General features: G+C 42.2%; 1 long non-coding RNA gene across 2 annotated transcripts; it reads right to left on the bottom strand.

Annotated features, from left to right (window-relative positions):
- Positions 1-820: 820 nt before the first annotated feature.
- Positions 821-14,832, bottom strand: LOC129050467 (uncharacterized). 2 transcript variants are annotated; one of them, XR_008514094.1, is made up of 4 exons: positions 14,634-14,832; positions 12,971-13,346; positions 11,393-11,580; positions 821-1,285 (listed from the first exon to the last, which is right to left on the bottom strand). It is a non-coding gene; the product is annotated as an uncharacterized LOC129050467 (long non-coding RNA). The 2 variants fall into 2 exon arrangements; XR_008514095.1 differs by having other exon boundaries at positions 12,971-13,206.
- Positions 14,833-21,108: the final 6,276 nt, after the last annotated feature.

Here is a 21,108-nt window from a genome sequence, read left to right as displayed (position 1 = left end):
CATTCTCCATGGACTGAACAAGAGAACTCTTGCACAACCATACTATAGACCCCACTCCAATGCCTGAAATCCTACAAAGTTCATTTTTTATTTCTGAGGGTCCACTTAAAAGGCCTTCAAGAAACAAGACTGCTGAACATGGATAATGATTGAAGCTGATTGATAAGCACATGGGGAATTATTGTACAATTCTCTCTATTTTGTAAGTGTAGAAACTCCATAATAAATCATTTCTTTTTTTTTTTTTTTTGAGATGGAGTCTCGCTCTGTCGCCCAGGCTGGAGTGCAGTGGCGCGATCTCAGCTACTGCAAGCTCCGCCTCCTGGGTTCACGCCATTCTCCTGCCTCAACCTCTCTGAGTAGCTAGGACTACAGGCGCCCGCCACCACGCCAGGCTAATTTTTTTGTATTTTTAGTAGAGATGGGGTTTCACCGTGGTCTTGATCTCTTGACCTCATGATCTGCTCACCTCAGCCTCCCAAAGTGCTGGGATTACAAGCGTGAGCCACTGTGCCGGGCCAATAAATCATTTTTAACAGACAAACCATCAGGATGGTTGGACTTGACTGAATGACAGAATGGAAGTCTTAATACATGCTCTGGAATCAGGCTGGCCTGAGATCAAATCCCAGCTCCGCCACTTTCCTCCAGCACCTGGAGGAAAACATAACCTTCCCAAGTCTTCCTCATTTCTGAAGTCAGAGAAAGATGAGCTGCCTCATCAGGCTTCTGTCAGCATTAAATGAATTAGTAAAGTTTTCTTAACAAGTGATAGAAAATTAGCTTTAATTTGTTTAAGAAAAAAGAGAGAATGCAGTATAAGGATTACATGGGTATTTAATAATTCAAGGAGAGAAGTACAGCTGACTCTCCCGAGGACTGAAATCAGGGACTCCCAGGGCCTCAGGACTACACTTGGTCTCACATCTCTGTGCCTCTCTGCAGGCTTGTTCCTCTCTCTGCCGCAGACCAGCTTTCCTTGTTTGCCAGTCTCCATGAAGGGAAATGTGGCTTGCCAACAGCAGCTCCCAGACTTATATTTTCTCAAATCAGTAGAACAACCAGGCTGAGTTTCGATCTCCTGGTAGGGATTCCAAGTCTTCTGAGCCAGGTCTTTGGTTTCACTTGAGTGAGAGGTCTATTCCTGTACCCAACAATGCGGCCCAAGAGCTGTGTTAACACAGAGGCTCTTATGGTGGCTGTGTGGATGGAGTTGGCAAGGAGAAGTTCTCAGAAGAAGGGAGGGAAGTCTCCAAGAAATGGTTGGGATGGAATGGTGATGGTACTGGATAGACAAAATGATAAGAGTCAAAATACAAAACGCTTAGAACAGACTAGCAGTTGATAGATAAGTATTGGCTCCTGACCCATCTGCATGTCTTAATACCATGAAGTATTGGTGCTGACCCATCTTTGGGTCTTGAGGGCATTGTATCAGGTTAACCCATTCATCAAAAAGGGGAGGAGAACTGGAATTACAACAATTAAGTTGTTCCTTCCTTCCAGAGTACCTACTGTGTGCCAGGCAGAGGGGATATAGTTGTGAACAAGGGAGACAAAAATCCCTGCCCTCTTGGAACCTGGAGTGACACAATAGCAAAAATTAAAACATACAAAGTGAGGGACCTTGGAGGAAAAAAAAAGCATTACATGGGATAGGAAGTGCAGGGGGTCATATTAAACAGGGCGGCCAATAGGAAAGTGATTTGAACAACAGCCTGAAGAAAGTGAAGGAGTGAGCCACGTGGCTGTTTAGGAGAGGAGCATTCCAGGCAGAGGGGATAGTAGGTGCCAAAGCCCTGAGTTAGAAGGAGAGCCAGAAACCTAGTGCAGCTGGAATAGGCTGAGAAAAAGAAATCATAATAAGAGACGTGTTAAACCAGTGACATTCACCCTGGTCTCCAAAAGCTTTCTGAGGAAGAAGAGAGGTGTGGTAAAATACTAATGCTGGTGGTCAGAGCGTCAGTCTCATCTATTTTTTAATGATCTCTAAATAAGCCATCCCTAATGGAGACAGCTGTAGTAAGTCAGCTTCTCACACTGCAAATAATCAGAAACTATAGATTGGATTGAGAATTGAAGATGCAGCCAATTGGCATGCATATGCCAATACAATCCTCACCTCCAAGGTGCTGTTCTTCATCAAGCAACTGAGAGGGTCGTGCAGTGCTAGTGGAAGAGCCACGAATGGGATTCGTGAAGCGTGAGTGTCCTTTTGCATACAGACAGGCCATGGCAAGAAACAAAGGAAAGGCCAGAATTTCTTGTAAGAAAGAAATCTAATAACTATTTTTAAAAATGCCAATCTAACAATTTTTCAATGCCTTTAATTCTGCATATTAATCAAGAGATGGTTGATGTAGTACCAAAGGAGAAAGCCCTTGTCCCCTGATTGTGTGCCAAACCCCTTTTTGTAATGACCACTGCCAAATATATTGAACATGGATATTAGCTAATAAAGGGCCAGAAGGAAATAGAAAGGACAGAGACACAGCCTATGTAAGAGAGAAGCTCTTCTCAGTTCCCAGGAAATCAGTACTAACCTTAAAGCCCATACTGACCCACTCCTCTCCTGAAGCTCTGATTTATATTGCACAAGAGTAGGATCCTGTGCAAAATACAGTTTGCTTCTAACCTTGGACAGCTACATTCAAGGAAGAACATGTGGCTATTGGACAAGGGAGTTCAGAAGTTGATCACCTGTAATGCATCTGGGTGGAATGAAACAGGGAAATGTAATTTAGACAGAGGAAATGAATTACAAAGGAGAAACAGCAAATCCAATCCTCCTGTAGCAGGTGGTCCAGGAAAAGTAGAGGGGGCAGAATAAGCCTCTTAACGGACCTAGATTAGTACAATATTCTCCCCCCATAATAACTGGTTCTGGTGATGAGAGCAAGGAAGTTCTTTCTGTAGTTCAGAATAGGCGGTGTCTCAAAGAAGAATCACTTATAACAGGTAATTTGCATCATCTCTAAATTCATGTAACAAAATGTACAAACATATACAAAAATATTGGTTATATTGAGGAATGAAATGAAGCAGAACAGAGGAAGTAGTACATTTTTTCCATGTCTTTCTATGTGTGCACTTTGGTACATTGACCCAATATGTAAATTTGGTTTTCTAATTATGATACAGATTATGATAACGTTTTTTTCTCCTGGGCATTCTTGATGCTGAAAGCAGAGGATTTAAAGGTAAAATAAGCCAGGTCATACTATATCAGAGAGCAGACCATTGTTAATATGTGGGTCTATCTATCTATCTATCTATCTATCTATCTATCTATCTATCTATCTATCTATCCATCCATCAATTATCTATCATCTATCTATCATCTATCTATCTATCTATCTATCATCTATCTATCATCTATCTATCTATCCACCCATTTATCTAGTAAGCAACACAAACATATGGCACAAAATTCAAAGATTATACATTCTTTCTCCCCCTCCATTCCCACTCAGTTTCCCTGGAGGGAATACACATAATATGTGCATATATGCATCTATGTATTTTACGCGCCCCTTTGTTTAATGGTACCACATACACTGTTTTCACATTGCCTTTTTCACTTAACAAAAAACACTGTGAAGGTTCCATAATCAGGGCTGTGCCTTATTTTTTCCCAAAGGCTGTATAGTATTCCACTGCATGTTTGTTCCATAATTTATTTAACCACTCTCCTAATGATGGATATTTTGGTTGTTTCCAAGCTTTTATCACTGCAAACAATACTTCTGGATGTTAGGCATTATGTAAAGACAGCCAATTTAGAAACTGCTTAATTTGTTGATAGATAATGCTTTACAATTGAACTGAAAATGTGGAATGATAGTCTTGTAACTCAGCCTGATGTGATGGGGAGTAACAAAGTGCTATCTTTTTCTACCATCAATTACCATGAAGTAAATGAACAGTGTCAGCAGGGAAAAAGTGAAATACCCATGATTTTTAAGAGTCAATTTTCAATATTTTATTCACCTGAATAGGGTAAGAATAGGATGAATAAGAACTATTTTCATTTAGATTTAAGGAACATTTTCAACGCCTTTATTGAAGCTTAAATCTAGACATTAATTGCAAGACATAGAAAGGTGATATGCTGTGCTACGTTATGCCATTTCAACTTGGTTACGCTGGTACCTACATGGTTCAGAGTTAGAGTCGGTCAAAGGAGAAATTGGTGTGAGATTTGGAAGACAGAAGGAAAGCAGCAGCTGTTACTCATAGAAGGTTGTGTGGTCATTATGGTAATGGGTAGAATCAGAGATGTCTGGCGGGTTCCAGCTGGTCTTTACATTCTTCTGCTCTGCTTCTGCCTCTGGCCGAAGATGACCATTTTCTCTGCCTCTGGCCTTGCTGACCATTTTCTCTGCCTCTGGCCTTGCTGACCAACAGTGGCGCCAGGCCCTCCACAGCTCTTGGCCGTGGCCCACATAGTGGCAGGAAGGCAGCACGGCCTCCCTTAGACCTCTCCATCAGCTCCTCTTTTATGGCCTTACTCTGCCAGCTAGACGTGCCTGGCTTCTCAGGTTTCCCTGCAAGTCCTGACATGTCCATCCATGTCAGCGCTTCAACTGCATGGTTGGTGACACTTGCTCTGCTCCTCTGACTCTTGCTTCCAGACTTTACTCAGATCCTCCCAAACTTGTGTATCATCTCATTCCTATATTCAATTCGTTACTCCTGTAATAATCATTTTGGCTCTGCTTTCCTGCCTGAACCCTGGTTGCTACTTACAGGAAATGCAAGGCACTATGAGTTACCCCCTTCCTGAAGCACCTTAGCCATTTCCAGGATCTGGGTTGTGAAAGACAGATGGGAAACTTAAGAGGTTAGCAACAAATTGATGGTGACTTCCTGTCTACTTCTAATTAGTCAGGACAAAAGGAGGAGAGTAAATTCCCATCTAGGAGATGTGGATTAGACATCCATGGGGCCAGGAGCAGTGCTCATGCCTGGATTCCCAGGACTTTGGGGGTCGAGGTGGGCAGATTGCTTGAGCCCAGGAGTTCAAGACCAGCCTGGGCAACATGGCGAAACCCAATCTCTACAAAAAATACAAAAATTAGCCAAGGGTGGTGACGCATGCTCGTAATTCTAGCTTCTCAGGAGGCTGAGGTGGGAGGATCAGTTGAACCCGAGAGGCTGAGGCTGCAGTGAGACATGATCACACCACTGCACTCGAGCCCGGATGACATAGCAAGAACCCTGTCTCAAAAAAATAAAATAAAAAATAGATACCCCCGGAATCACTTTGGAAGTCTTCGGAAAAAGTGTAAGTTCTCAGCTTGAGATGGCTTGATTGTGGTCCTGCTTCAAGTTAAAGGGATGAAAAAATGGCGCTGAGAGTCCTTTCTAGTACTAATATCACAGTACAGCCACACACCACTGAAGAAATGCCACATTAAGTCAGTTCACTGATTCCAGCCCGTCATTCTTTTTCTGCCAGTGGCCCCATGAGATGTTCGTAGGAGGATATAGTTGTACTCCAGTATATCACTCAAAGGTGAAGTGTGCCCTCCAGCAGCCTTCCTCAAACCCTATTACCATCCCTTCCTCTGCCTCCAATTTATGCCATTGGTTATTATTTCATTGCAGTTGTTTGGAGGACAGCCTTATTTCCTTACAGGATGTTAGTTGTCAAAATCAAAGTCCTGAGGTTTTTATTATTACTTTGCTGGGCTAAATACTTGGGGTTAAACTTGGCGGTTGGCCTCTCCAAGTGTTATTTTTCTTTTATGTGAGATCTACTGAACTACCAATTCTGTGTTTGAAAATTACGATAAATATGTATAACACAAAATTTGCCATCTAAGCCATTTTAAGTGTACAATTCAGTGGCATTAACTACATTTACAATATTGTGCAGCCATCACCATTATCTATTTCCAAAACTTTGTAATCACTCTAAGCAGAAACTCTACTCATGGAGTAGTAACTTCATCACTAAATGATGAAGAAGCAAATTCAACAACACAAAGATTTTTTTTAAAGGGTCAATATTCTTAAAAACAACTACCAGTCAGTTGTGGCAGCTCACACTTGCAATCCCAGCACTTTAGGAAGCTGAGGAGAGAGGATCGCTTGAGCCCAGGAGTTCAAGACCAGCCTGGGCAACATAGTGAGACCACATCTCTACAAAAAAAAAAAAAAAAAAACCCACAAAAATTAGCCAGGCATCGTAATGTGCACCTGTAGTCCCAGCAACTCTAGAGGCTGACGTGGGAGGATCTTTTGAGGCCCAGTAAGTTGAGAGGTTGAGGCTGCAGTGAGCCATGATTGTGTCACTGCACTCCAGCCTGTGTGACAGAGTGAGATCCTGTGTCAAAAACAAGACGAAAACAAAACAAAAACACACAAAACAAAAAACTCCCAAAGAACCAAACTACCATTCAGATGAATTATCAATGAAATATTTCCATCTTTAAGATGGGTGAGATCATAGAGCTACTACTATAAACGTTATTTAGAGGCTGCCAAGCTCTTGACTATCTAATAATGGTCTACAAATGTTTAAATATGTCACAGTCCTTCAATATATGAGAGATATAACATGTCCATGTGTCTTTAATGCATGATTAATCTTTTTTGACATTTCTCTTCAGTGTTGAGGGAGATGGCTGAATTTGCTTGTGGGTGCATTGACAATAACTGATCTCTTCCTCTTTCATTCCTGAAGGGAAATGTCATAACGAGAACTCACCATTAAATAAAACATGTACATTACATTTTTTTATTTTTGAAAAACAAAAGGGTCTGACCTCAGAGTCAGAATGAATTTATACTGAGCAAAGAAAAAATGAGACCTAAAAATAGAATCTTGCTTATCTGTTTCAGCGTTTGCTAGTCTTTCCTGTGGCAAGAAAACTACTCCAGAGTGTGTAGCAACAGAGAAGTAACTAGCAAAATTATCTACTTGTAAAAATATCAGCACTGTAACTGTATTATTTATAGTTTGGTTCATTTAATCACTAATTCATCCATCCAGTCAATAAATGTTACTGAGTATCTACTTTGTGCAAGGTACCGTGGTAGGTGTTGTCTGCTCTGTCCAATATGGTAGTCACTGGCCACATGGAACTTGTAATGTAAATTAAACACATTATATAAAATAGAAAAATCAGTTTCTGACTTGCACTAGCTATGTTTCAAGTACTCAATAGTCACATGTAGCTGGTGGCTACCATATTGGACAGCAAAGATGGTAGACCATTTCCATCATTGCAGGAAGTTATATTCGGCAGCACTGGTAGAGAGTTGTATAAAAGTATAGGAAAAAGTTCTAAAGTTCTTTCCCTAAAAAAGCTTGCAATAATGAGAGCATAACTGCATTTTATCTGTGATTCACGTGGTCCTATTTCAGAGTTGTATGATGAACAATCAGCACAGTCCAGTAAGTCTGTGAGCAGACTACATATTTGTAAAGAAAAGAAATGTAATTCTGATTTCATTCTGTAATACGATATAGTAATAAAATAGTAGTAGCTACCCTTTGAAGGGCTTGTACTATGTGCCAGGTGACTCTAAATTCTTTACACATATGGCAGAACAAAAATAATACGTCTGGTCTTTTCCCTCTGTTTGTTGGTCTTTCCCTCTTTCTCAACCTCTGAGTGTGTTTGGGAGAGTATTAGCCTTTGCCAGATCTGACTGTATTGCTCTGCAAATTTGCAGGAATGGCCAGACATAGAGACCTTGAGAGGGGAAAAGAAAGGGGTAGGGATAAGAACGCAAGATTTTTGCCTTCTGGGGCTGGGAGAGAAGTTACTTGGAAGGCAAGAAAAGAAAGTTCTGAGCAGTTGTGGGGCATAAGGGAAGTGTATGGAAAAAGAAAGAGGATTATAAAAGGTTTGTTGTGAATTATATATTCCTTCCAGGTATAAAGAAAGGTAAGTTAAAAACTTGAGTTATTTTGTTAATATTTTCTTACTGGACTGTGTTCATTGTTCATCACACAACTCTGAAATAGGACCATGTAAGTCACAGATGAAACACAGTTATTCATTATTCTCATTCATTTAACCTTTACTATTTCTCTGCAAGCCAGGGGATTCTTTTTTTTTTTTTTTTTTTGAGACAATATCTCTCTCTTCCCCCAGGCTGGAGTGCAGTGGCAAGATCTTAGCTCACTGCAACCTGCGCCTCCTAGGTTCAAGCGATTCTCCTGCCTCAGCCTCCTGTGTAGCTGGAACTAGAGGTGTGCACCACCATGCCCGGGTAATTTTTGTATTTTTAGTAGAGAGGGTTTCACTATGTTGGCCAGGCTGGTCTCTAACTCCTGACCTCGTGATCTGCCTATCTCAGCCCCGCAAAGTGCTGGAATTACAGGTGTGAGCCACCACACCCAGCCGCATTCTTTTTTTTTTTTAACCCTTGGACCAACATCTCCCCATTTTCCCCACTCGTTGGCCCTTGGCAACCACCATTCTCTCTACTTCTATGAGTTTGACTTGGGCATTGTCATTCTTATTCTGCTAATGCACTTGAAAGTCAGAGAAGGTAAATACCCTCCCAGGGCTATATAACTAATAAACAGCAAAGTCAGATTTGAACCTAGGTATATATGACACCAATGTTCCAGTTTTTAATTGTTCTTCAATACAAGAAATATCAGATAGTATGTAATAAAGTGGCAAGAAAGCCTTATAACAGTAGTAAGAGCCATGAAGCCCAAAGAAACAGAGATTATCATGAGCTGGAGTGACTAGTAGCACATGTGTTATGAAGAAGGTGAAATATAAGCTGGCCTTAGAGGACTGGTAGGATTTAGATGGAAAATGGGGACGGGAATATGAAAGAATAAACAAAGCAAGAACAACATCCAGGGATTCTTGCTACGGCTGAGGGCTCATGGTTTTATAATGATATTCTAAAAGCTGGACCAAATTAAGGGGCTGGTGGAATATATACATACACACATTATTTGATAACATTGCTGTCGGAAGATATTTAAAGATAGTGCTTGAGGTAATAATAATTATTATTATTATGTTGAGATGGAGTCTCGCTTTGTCACTCAGACTGGAGTGCAATGGCATGATCTCGGCTCACTGCACTCTCCACCTCCCAGGTTCCAGTGATTCTCCTGCCTCAGCCTCCCGAGTAGCTGGGATTACAGGCACCTGCCACCACACCTGGCTAATTTTTGTATTTTTAGTAGAGATGGGGTTTCACCATGTTAGCCAGGCTGGTCTTGAACTCCTGACCTCAGATGATCTACCTGCCTCAGCCTCCCAAAGTGCTAGGATTACAGGCGTGAGCCACCACGCCCAGCCCGAGATAATGCTTAAATTTCAGTCTAGTTGCAAATTGCTCTGTCTTCCCTGACAGCCTCTCTTAATGAATAGTAAGTAGTAGAGCTGGCTCTAAATCATCTTTCCATGAGATCCTATGATGTGATAGTTAATTCGATGTGTCATCTTCACTGGGTCACAAGGTGTCCAGGTATTTGGTCAAACGTTATTCTGGGTGTGTCTGCGAGGGTGTTTCTGGATGAGATTAACATTTGAATCAGTGGATTGAGTAAAGCAGATTGCCCTCCCCAATATGAGCGGACCTTATCCAATCCATTGGAGGCCTGAATGGAACAAAAAGATGAGAAAGTGAGATTCAAGCTCTCTCTGCCTTTCTTTGCACAGAGACATTGGTCTTCTCCTGCCTTTAGACTCAGATTCAGACTGGAACTTACACCATTGGCTCTCCTGGTTCTCAGGCCTTCAGGCTGGGACTGGAACAACCAATATTTGTCCTGGGTCACCAGCTTGCCCTTTGCAGATCTTGGGACTTCTCAGCCTCTATAATGGGATAAGCCAATTCCTTATAATAAATCATGTAACATCTATATCTGGTTTGTGACCAGACTTGGGCTGAGAATGTTCTATTCATGAGTCCACCTGGTATCACTCTGAAAACCATCTGCAAGTAGAATACAGCAATCCCCAAATTGAAAAATGTCCAAGCTTCAGTTTTTCACCTAAGTAGGGCAATTTGTTCCACTGAATCAAACTTCTGGATTAGCCCTGTCCCAGCCAGAGAATGATTCAGCTATGAACTTCTTTAATTCAGGCTTTTAAAATGCAGAAAACCCTTTGCCACATGGAACAGTTAGACCAGGGGTTCCCCACCTGGAGAGATCCAAACAAACAAACAAACTTGAAGCCAGGACTCCACTTCCAGATATTTTCTTTTGATAGAAATACAGCATGAATATGGTTTTAACACTCTAGTGATTCTAAAACACAGCCAGGATTGAGAAACATTCTTCTGGCCATTCCATGACAATAACCCACATAGGATCAAGACATTCCTGAATTAGCCTACAAATTCTGAGGCTTAGATTCCTGTAATTCTCTTAGACATAGTTTTGTCAAAATAAGGCAGAGCCCCCATTCTCCCATCTCTTAATCTCCCTTTTTCTGTAGCGAGTCAGGAGTGTTTTTTAAGGAACTAACTTTCCTCCTTTTCGTCCATGTTCCTCTGGTCACTGTCATTTTCTTTTTCTTATGTTCGTCCTTTTCTATTCAAAGTATGATCCTCAGACAACCCCAGTGGCATTACCTGGATGACTGATTGAAATGCAGAATCCTAGGCCTCACCAAATAAGACTCTGCATTGTAATAAAATCCCAAGAGGACTTTTTTTGTACTTTAAAATTTGTGATTCACTGATCTATACCACCTCTAAATGGACCCCACTAGGATAACACCCTGACTCCAGGACAGTTAGTGTGCAGAGGGGTAGGTGTATCTGTTCCTTCTTTCATCTCCTAAGAAATGAGGTCATTAGTTACTTACCATAAAGGCTATTCTTCCAAGTTAGTTAAGTAAAAATTACATATAGTGTCTATTCAGAGTCAAATATATACATATATAAAAATGGGGAGAGAGCGAGAGAGAAAGAGAGACCAGCCAGTTGTCTCTGCAGTTGGTCAGACAACTGGTTGATGGGGACGGATGGGTGTGGGGAGGGGAAGGAGGTGCATCGGAATGCCAAAGATCAGCACTAAATTATGTACTCAATGCACAACAGCTGAATATATGAGCTATTCACATGCCATCCATATTTCTTGAGTGTCTTGTTTCTACTTGATTTGGCTTGGGTGTCTCCTAGCGCGTGTTGGTTGGGATCTCTTTCTTTTATGGCTTAGTGGCTCAAAGGCAGGTTACTGGCAGCCGGGTCTGAGCAATGCCTTAGATATTTGACTGTTTCAGTAGGACATGTCAAGAGACTCATTGATCCAAAATAAATCTCTTGAGGAGCTCATGCTGCACTTCATCGCATCATTATTAGTTGAGAAAGGAATCTCTTGGCATTGAGAGTAGAAGCCTAGGGAAGCTTAACTCAAGATAAGGTTATTGTCTATCCTCTCATATTCTCTCACCTTGATCATCACCATTTAGTGAGGTCTGTGTCCCATGTTCCAATAGGAGCAGCATAACAGTATTTAGCATTGAAATTGAGAATATTCATTTTGGAGTCAGATGAATTTTGCTTGACTCCTACTCCTGCCACATTGAAGCTTTAACTTTAGATATGCTTATTCTTGAACATTAGCATCAGTGTTCTTTTCTGTAGAATAAGAATAGAGAACCTGTCTCATGTAAATATTGTGAAGATTACATATACAATACATAGCATTGCATCTGGTACATAGAAGTGCTCCATAAATAGTATTAATATGATCATTGTTATTATCGTAGTCTGCATTAAACACATTAGCAACTACTGTTGATCCAGAGTGAGTCTGGGATTCCCTTAGGGATTGCAATTTAATCTCATGTAAGTATGCATAGTGTTCTCTGTAAGTTTCTTGGAGGTATTATAAGCGTGAAGAACACAGGCACCCTCCTCTTAAAAATAGTAATTCTGTTCACTTTTACAGAGACATCTAGACATCTGAGAAAATACTCTTTCTGAAAAAAAAAGTTACAAGCTGGAGCAGTATTGGGAGATTCTTAGGTATCCAAGAATGTACAATCAAATTCAAGTCCTAAAGCAAAAGGATTTAGCATTGTGTGTATATTTATTTAAAGAAAGCTGATAGCAAGGTTTATTCATTGTGATTATTTTTGAGCCATGCTCTAGTTCCAAACAAGTGCTAGACTGCATTTACTGTCCCCGCCTGCTCAGTTTCTCTGTGACAGTTCCAAGTCAGCCCTTACTGGAATGCCAGAGCTTGAAGGCAAAGAGTTTGAATCCCCTGATGCCAGGTTATTCTTGGCAATAACCCACCTTGGCCCAGATAGACTCATGAGGCTCTGTCCTCTTTATTTGGGACTGGAACCAGGAGAGAGTTATTCTGTGTAGAGTAATGTAGGCATGGAGATCTCACCTGGGGACACTCAGGGGCACCCCTGCAGATAACGAAGGGGCAGGATGGGATCACTGTGATATTTAAACTATTTTCTTTAAATAACAGAATCTTTTTTTAAAAAAAAAATCAAGCAATAAAGTACCCCAATATATAAAACAAATACCAGTCCTTTGTTCTGATTGATAAGTATGCATGTGTGCATAAGGGACTCTTGGAGGCTCTGCTTTCCAAATATTCACTGCTATGAGTACTCATCACACATACATACACATATTCAGTAGCCTCTGTTGCTTGCCACCAAGGAATCTCAAGGCTCCTTTAAACATTGTTTAAAAATCACTGCAATAAATGATTTTTAAGGCATAGTCAGCTCCTGTTTTCCATGATACCAATGACCAACTATAGCTTCAGGTAGATAAGAAGGGTTCTGTGTCTTGGAATGAGAGTGGGATAGAGTCTGTAAGAGAAGCCGAGGCTCAGAGACAGAGAGAGAGAGAGAAAGTCTGGGGTTGAAGCAGAGAAAAAGCCAAGAGCCAAGGGAAGGGCGGAATGTTAGTGGAGGTGGAGGCCAATCGTTAGGAGTAGACAAAGCAGCAACGGACTGTTAATGAGTTCTCAGTCCTGAAACACAAGCCATTAGCCTACCCGAGGCAGTGTTTGACTGTCATCCATTTGTGGTCTGGATTGATCATTAACCTTCAAAGGACCAAATATGCTTCCACATCCAGCTTGGCAAGACATTCATCTTGTGTGGTTGGTTTCCAGCATAGGCCCAGTCAGGAGTCCTGGGAGGTTAGCAGAGGGCAGAGGCCAGCAGGATGAGCCCAAGTCTCCCTTCAAAAGAAGTCCAAGTAGAATCCAAAAGCTCTTGGTCTTTCAAACTGTCATTTGCATTGATGAAGCGTGTGAGTGAGAACATTTTAGAAGCTTTAGTACTTACTCCCTACTCTGGGATATGTAAGATAAAAGTCTGACATTTGGCCAAAGATCTTCTATGACATACCATTGAGTAATGGATGGTCTAGATAGAAGCAGAGAGAAACAATAAGTAGAAATTGGGGCTGGGTACGGTGGCTCACATCTGTAATCCCAGCACTTTGGGAGACTGAGGTGGGGGATCACCTGAGGTCAGGAGTTCGAGACCACCCTGGCCAACATGGCGAAACACTGTCTCTACCAAAAATACAAAAATTAGCCGGGCATGGTGGTGGGTGACTGTAATCCCAGCTTCTCTGGTGGCTGAGGCTGGAGAATTGCTTGAACCCAGGAGGTGGAGGTTGCAGTGAGCTGAGATTGCACCACTGCACCCCAGCCTGGGAGACAAGAGAAAAACTCTGTCTCAAAAAAAAAAAGAAAAGAAAAAAAAATTGGGTTAGGCAGACATGTTAGAAGGATTAGAAAATTAGAAAATTTGGGGGAAATAATCCCAACCACTTTTAAAACCAAGCCAAGAATACCCACAAAAATAGAGACAATCCTTTACCCTTCTAAATGTCATCCTAACATCCCTCTCTGATATTTAAAGCTTTGGTATAAATATATCAAAACACTGTATACTGCAAATAGATACAATTTGTATTTGTTAATTGTACCCTAATAAAGCTGGGGGAAAACATATCCTAAAAATTAATCAAGCAAGCAGACTTTAGATTTGTTAAATTTTCCGGCAGAATCTCTAATATAACCTGCAAAATGCTCTTCTCCATGACCCAAAATATGCTTCTGTCCCTGGAAGGGACTGATACCTCCAAAGGAGTGTTGTAATGTCACTAAGTCCGATTTTTAAAGAGCAATTGCAAAATTGGGCTTTCTAACCCACAGTATCTAACTACTGTTTTTCCTTCTTTTTCCTCTCCTCCCTGGCATAGCTAGAGGGTGCAATCTGGGAATGAATCACTGGGCTGCTCTGTCCCAGTCCAGTGTAAGCAGGAGATCGAACGGTCAAAAGATTATGGGAGTGGGGCTGGCTGGCCAGGCCATAATCTCCATAAGGTCACAGAAGTGGTGCTTTCACATCAAAAAATTAGACTTCCGGCCCCTAAAATTCCCTGAGACTGAGTGGATTTCCTTTTTCTAATTGAGAGGCTGGGGTGGTTATTTACTCCAGTCCCCAGTTCCACCGTGGAGTGGACTGGGGAGTGGATTTAGCAGAAAAATTCTGGGGCAAGTGGAGTGGCGGGGAGGCTGCACGGTGGAGTGAGAGGTAAGAAGCGGATTGGATTTGTAAGGAAAGTGGGGTAATTGAAGTGACTTTCTGGATTCTAAACATAGCCTAAGCAAGAAAATTGGGTTTCTCAGAATGGCCCACCCAAGACATTCCATTGGCTCCGGCCAGTCTAGTTTTGAAACGCCTAAGGCGTCAACAGGGAGCGGCTGCCTGGGTTCGGCTCCTCTCTTCTCATTAGGGAGCAGGGTCGGGTGGACCGCAGGGTGCGGGCGGTCTGCTTGAGCGCCAGCCCTGCACGCTGCCTCCGCCGGCGCCCAGCATCTGCTCGCGCCGCCTGCCCAGAATAGAACGTCTCATTGTGATGGATTAATCCTTTGGCTCCGGTCCTGCCCGGGTCACCAGCTCAGCCTGCGCCCGCCGAGTGCTAGGGGGGTGGACAAAGGGCACTTTAACTCATTCAGCACATTCCCTCTTCTCTCCTGCAGAAGGGCCCTCTCCAGTTGCGCGGCCCTTGTATAGAAGCGGAGATGGTCTTGCAAGGTGGCGGCGCCTCCAACAAGGGGACTGTTTGCTTCCTTTTAATTGGTTCACGGACTCCTGGGGGCGGAGAACCAAATTAAGGGAGATCTTTTCCTTTTTCTGATCCCTCTGAATATTTAATTTCTACTTCTTGTTTAACCTCTCTGTATTTATTTTAATTTCCTCGTCTGTAAAAGAGGGGTAATGATTTTACTTACCTCATAGGACCATTACTATGATTAAATGAGTTAACACATACAAAGTGCTTTCGACTTCACAAAAGGACAAATACTGTACCAGTCCACTTATATAAGTTTCTGGTGTCGTCAAATTCATAGAGAAATAGAAAGGTGCTTGCAAGCGTCCCGGGGGAAGAAGGAAATCGGGATTATTGTTAAATGGGCGCAGAGTTTCAGTTTGGGAAGATAAAAAGTTTTGGAAATGGATAATGGTGATGGTTGCACCACAAGGTGAATGTACTTAATGTCACTGAACTGCACACTTAAAAATGGTTAAGGTGCTAAAAGGTTATGTGTATTTTTTCACAATAAAACAAATACACACACATACACACACAATGTGCCACGTATATAATAGGCGCTATATAAAGGTTGGCTATTGTTTATTATTATTGTTCACTTTAGATACTTATTATTTCCCACTTCATTTGATAAGTTTTTATGTCTATATCTTTTCTCCCAAAAAAGCCTCTTGTTCATGCATTAGAATTTCTGCACCTCACTTAACATAGCAATCTGATCATGGGCAGCTCCAATCCATCCACAAGAAATGAATAAATGAATGAATGAATGAGTGAGTGGATGTGTTGGACCAGGAAATAGAACATCCCAAAGTGACTTATGTAGCCCTTAACCTTCTGACTGATCGAGGAGACAGTGCCCTCCCTCAGCGGATAGTCCTGAAAATAGCCCAGACAAGACACTTGGAAAAGCTCCAACAGAGTGATGCTGATTGCTGGCTCTATGATTTTCTTCTTGGTGGGTTGGTTCTGAAGCTTAGGATGATCAAGGTCAACCTAGGAGAGCTGCTCAGGGACCCACCTTTGGGTCATTTTGTGTTTGGAGGACTGTTTGGAGACTGAGTCCGAACAGCAGGTACCCCCAAGAGTTTGAGCTCACCTCAGGGTAGCCTTGAGGTTCCAGTCAATATTCACTGATACAAGGCTCCTAAGGCTGGCCCTTAAGTGACAGAGCTTTGGAGGAAGAAGCAGGGAGTTGTGCATCCTACCACTCATGACAACATACATCCTTTCAGCAGGGAGCCCTTTCTCCTTTCCTCACTGTCCTGTCTCACCCCATCTGGTGTGAGCAAGCAGGAGAGAGCCAGTCTGTAGCCTTCAGTAAATGTTACAAACCTAACTGTGCTGAGTTAAGACACTTTATCAAAATGACCTAGGAATCACCTGAAAGAACTGGACAGCTCTGGAAATGAGTGAATGCATCTTGTAAGCAAGGAGAAAACTAGAGGGATCCGTCTGGGACTGAGTGAACCAAAACTCTTGTGTCTCTCATGGTAAGCATTGGGCTATTTTTGCGTGGAATATTTTCACAGGCTCATCGGGGCTGTGAGGCTTCATCAGAAAGCAACAGTTCACCTTGTAGGGGACTGAAGTTAATTTTCGGGGACCTTAAACAACCTTTGGCCCTGGCTCAGGAGGCTGGGGAAAGAGAAGGAGTTGAGTGACACTGGGCAGCAGGAATGAAAAGCCACAAGGCAGATGATTAAAATGGTGGCTGAAAAGGGCAGTGAGAAAAGATGAGCCAAAGGCTTGAAGATTATGAGAGAGCATCTAGTGCTGCTGGAGAAGGTCAGGGGGACAGAATGCGTGTTTCGGCTCCGGTCCCAACGCTCCCATTGACCTGAATAGTCTCTGCCCCAGACCGACCTCCCACTACACACACTTTGGTCTTATAAAATGGGTTTGGTTTAAATGCCCAGCCAGCTGGAGGTTACAGATGAGTCACTGTGTCCAAAGGGTTATACCCTTTGTGCCACCTTGGGAAGGCACTTTCTGCTGAGTAGGCCCAAATGCAGCAGGTGACAAGTCACCTTGTCAGCCAAAGGCTCCCCTTTGAAGACACCCCATGGGGCCTCTGCAGGGACAAGGGCAGGGTAGTATATAAGAGCTTGGAATGTGACCCTTATCTGAGCTGCTGTGACTTTAGCTCCTGTGGATAGGATTAGATGCAAAGATGCTGCCCTCACAGGGGTCCTGAACCCATTTGGGCTCTCAAGATTATCTTTATACGCACAAATAACACACACACACACACACACACACACACAGACACACACACACACACATCCCTCAAACAGCACCTGGGACCAGCTTACAAAGCCAGGTCTGGGACCTGATGGGGCTTTGTTCCAGAGGAGGATGGAGTTGCCTGCCAGAAATAGCAAGCTGTTGCTTTCAGCAATGGGGCTGAAGTACAAAATCCATGTATACTTTGTGTGCAGACAGAAACCTGAAAGAAAAACTAATTCAAATAAAGGTATTTGACAATTAAGCTAAAGCAAGGAGAGGCAGACTGGCTCAGTGCCCAGATAATCAAGAAGCAGTCATTTCTAAATCCAGCTCTGCTGTTGGTGACCTTGAACAAATCATTTCACCTCTCTGTTTCTCCATTTCTCTAAGGTTAAATCAAGAGCTATAATTCTGACCAGCTAACCAGCCACACAAAGTTTAATTGGGGGAAAAGAGAGACAGAGAGAGAAAGAGAAAGTTAATAAAACGGTTTGCCTGTATACAAAGTACAAAATGTTAAGTAAGGAATGCAATAAAGCCTCCTTAGTGACATTTGGATATGTACATTGTAACTTCCTGTCTCCAACCCATACCTTCAGGCTAAGAGCTCTCACTATTTCAAGCTGAGATACACCCACCCTCAACACTGAACACCCCACAATGCTGCCTGTCACGGTGAAAATGGTGTAAGGAAATAGAGCACACAACCTCACATACCCCAGCTCCAGCTAATCAGGCAAGCCTTTAGGATGGACACCCTGTGGGATAAGGGTCCAGGATTATCATTCATAAACATCTGTGATTCCGGGGTCTTATTTTGCTCAGATTTCTTAGAGATTTTTCTCTCCTCATACTCCTGCAACTACAGTATCTGCATAAAAATAAAAATTTCACCATTTTATTTACTGACATTTAATTTACTTAAGGACTAACCATTTTGGAATTTGGATCTGAAAATATTCAATTATTCTGCACTTGACAGAGGCAGAAATAATGGCTTCTCCTGAGCCTCATATTCTGCTCAAGGGGATTGTACATTACAAACCAGCTTTAATTCATTCCAAAACATTTGTATCTATGAATCTCTTCTCAATGGCTTACATATTTGGATCTTTGTGGGGATGGGGTGTGAGAGAGAGGATGAAAGATTTGCATAACATCTATAAATTCTATCAAGGAGTTGGGTAAGGGGTGTCACTTATATAAAATTTTCATCTATGTCTGGTAGCCAATTTGTTTATAGAATGAAACCTAGCCTTTTTGTTCAGTGCTCTACAGAGAGATTAATCTAGTATGTTTTTGGTTTACTTCGGGTCCATGCTCTAAAACGTCACAGCTAGATGCTTTGCAAAGAAATGGGTTAATTTCTCTGTAGCCGTTGTAGTTATTCCCATTGTTGTAAATATTCTGCACGTATGTGTTATTTTCTTCAGGATTTTAATATAAATGTCTAACAAGGTGGCCACCAGAAATAATAACCTCTTGACATTTAGCTCCCCATCTTGATTCTCTGACACCAACTTTCCTTGTCAGGAGAGCCCACAGAGCCTGAAAGCAAGGACATTTGAGCCTTTACAGATTAGCAGAGCTGAGGAATTTGTATGTGTATCTTTAAAATAGCTGAGGTGTCAAACAGGGCTCAATTTTCATGCAGGACATTTATGGTGAAGAGTCTGGTAAGTTACTCACATTGCTTAGAGTATTTATTTATAGTAAATTAACTACTGCAAAACTTGGTCTCAATTTATTTCAGAGACTATAGGGAAGTCAACCTCATCTCAGAGGGAGCAGTTGCACAAGTATGCAAGCGTTTATGCATGTGTGTGCACACACGGGACATAGACATCATCCAAACCCCTTCTTCAAGTTTACTCTGCCTTATAATAATAACTTAGAGAAATTCAGAAGAGTTGTCAGAATCAAACATCCAAAGACTTCATGTAGAAATAAGGCTGCGTGCCTTATTCTAAAAAAAGGGATTTTTTAAGCCACTTTTGCCCATTCGTGCCTAGCTTAGCATGGGGCCACCCTAGATGGAGCCAGGAAGGGTGTTTCTTTCAGCCTTCCTCATCTCCTTTCTGGGCCTCCTTGTCTCTCATTACTCACTATTCCTCCCAGATCATGCTATCCATGGCCCCATTCCAAATACCCAGAGCTCCCTTATGGAACTGGGGCTGAAAGCAAGCTGGAGAAGTCATGACCAGTAAGATCTTAGGGGTCAGTTGTTGGAGGGGGTGCCCTTTGAAAGGTTGTATATGTTAAAAGAGAAACGTAAAAAGGTGGAACTTAGAGGAACTATATTTTTAAGGCTAGAATTGCAGGTGTCTTGGCAGGATGGGGATGGAGGAAGAGGGATATGATTGTTTTGGAAGGAGAAGCATCTTCTTCCAGCGCCCTCAAAAACACACTCTGTGTGTCATCTGCTATTCTTCTCCTTAGAAAGCCACTGCTTGGCCATTCAAATGAAAGGCAATTTGAGTGTTTTAAAAAACTAGGTTTCATTTTGTATTGCTTGATTCTTTCTCAGAATTTGTTCCTAGGCTTGAAAACATGTTTATCAGTAAACATTAGACATACTTTTAGCAACAAGCAGTCTGGTAAACCTTTCCAGGGTTTCTGGCAGATCTGCACAGGGCAGCCCATTTCTGCTCTGTTTTTTTTTTTTTTTTTTCTTTTTTTAACTCTTTCTTAAAACAATTGTCCTCCAGGAAGCCTACCTGGTCCTGCCGATCACATTACTGCACCTCCTGGGCAATCTGGATCAAACAGTTAAACACTCCACGTTAAAGGGAAAATGCATGCAAGTACACTCAGCACAGTGATCTGCACATGAGAACTTCCAGCGTGCTGGGGACCGTGAGGTTTCTGCCTGAGGAACAGCAGGGTCCTGTTTTGAAAGATGAGGGACAGCACGGTCATCAGGGAGGGCTGAAGGGCAGAAAACACCATGTACTTTCCAGTATCTGTCCAAGCAGTCCTGGCAGCTGGACAGGGCAGAGATGGCTGGAGGCAGTGAGGGCACCTCCGTGCACCAGCTCTGAACCTCTTGAGCCATAGAAACTGTTCAGTTGCGAGGAAACGTGTCAGTTTGTACACACGTGACTTCCATCACCCATTTACAAAAAGCAGTTCTCAGAAATGATTGTTATGCACATTTAACTTTTCAAGCTGGAGCTGGTTTTCATACTCAGTCAATCCAGGGAGAGAGTAGCAAGGTGCTGAACAACAGGTTTTAAGGTATGAATTAATTCATGTTGCTGATCATGTTTTGATCTGGAAAACATTGACCAGCACTATTGGTCTGAAAAAATGATGGACAGGTCTCAGGCTCTCACTGGAGGTATTTTGTTGGATGCAGGCTTTGCCACCTTCCCTGTAGTTTAACTCAAACTCTTTTTACCCCCGGGTTCTTTGAATGAACTCAAGCCATTTCTATGAAGTATTCTGTATGGATTAATCTATCAAGTTAACTCTGTCTGGTTAACCTGTTTGTCCTTCACTTTCCTTCCCACGTAATTGTTATTTATCTAACATCATTTAGATGGCAGAACTTGGAGAGCATTGTTTGCTGTTACTGTGTTGGTTGAAAACCATTTTTCAAGAGGTCCCATATAATGCAGCTCATGGAACCTAAATTCTGGTTTGGCCTCTGTCCTTCTATGTGATTTGAGCAAACCTCTTTCACATTTTTCTGTCCCAGTTCCTCTGTGCCTGAGATGAGAGTGTAATTTATCTTCCTCTCTCAGGGATGCTATAAGGTAAGGAGCGAAGGAAGAGAAGTGCTGAGGCTATGACAATAAGGTCCTCCAAGAAGGTGACATTGGTTGC

Source organism: Pongo abelii, chromosome 16, assembly GCF_028885655.2.
Source record: "Pongo abelii isolate AG06213 chromosome 16, NHGRI_mPonAbe1-v2.0_pri, whole genome shotgun sequence".
NCBI lineage: Eukaryota > Metazoa > Chordata > Mammalia > Primates > Hominidae > Pongo > Pongo abelii.
This window is presented reverse-complemented; position numbering and strand designations above follow the sequence as displayed.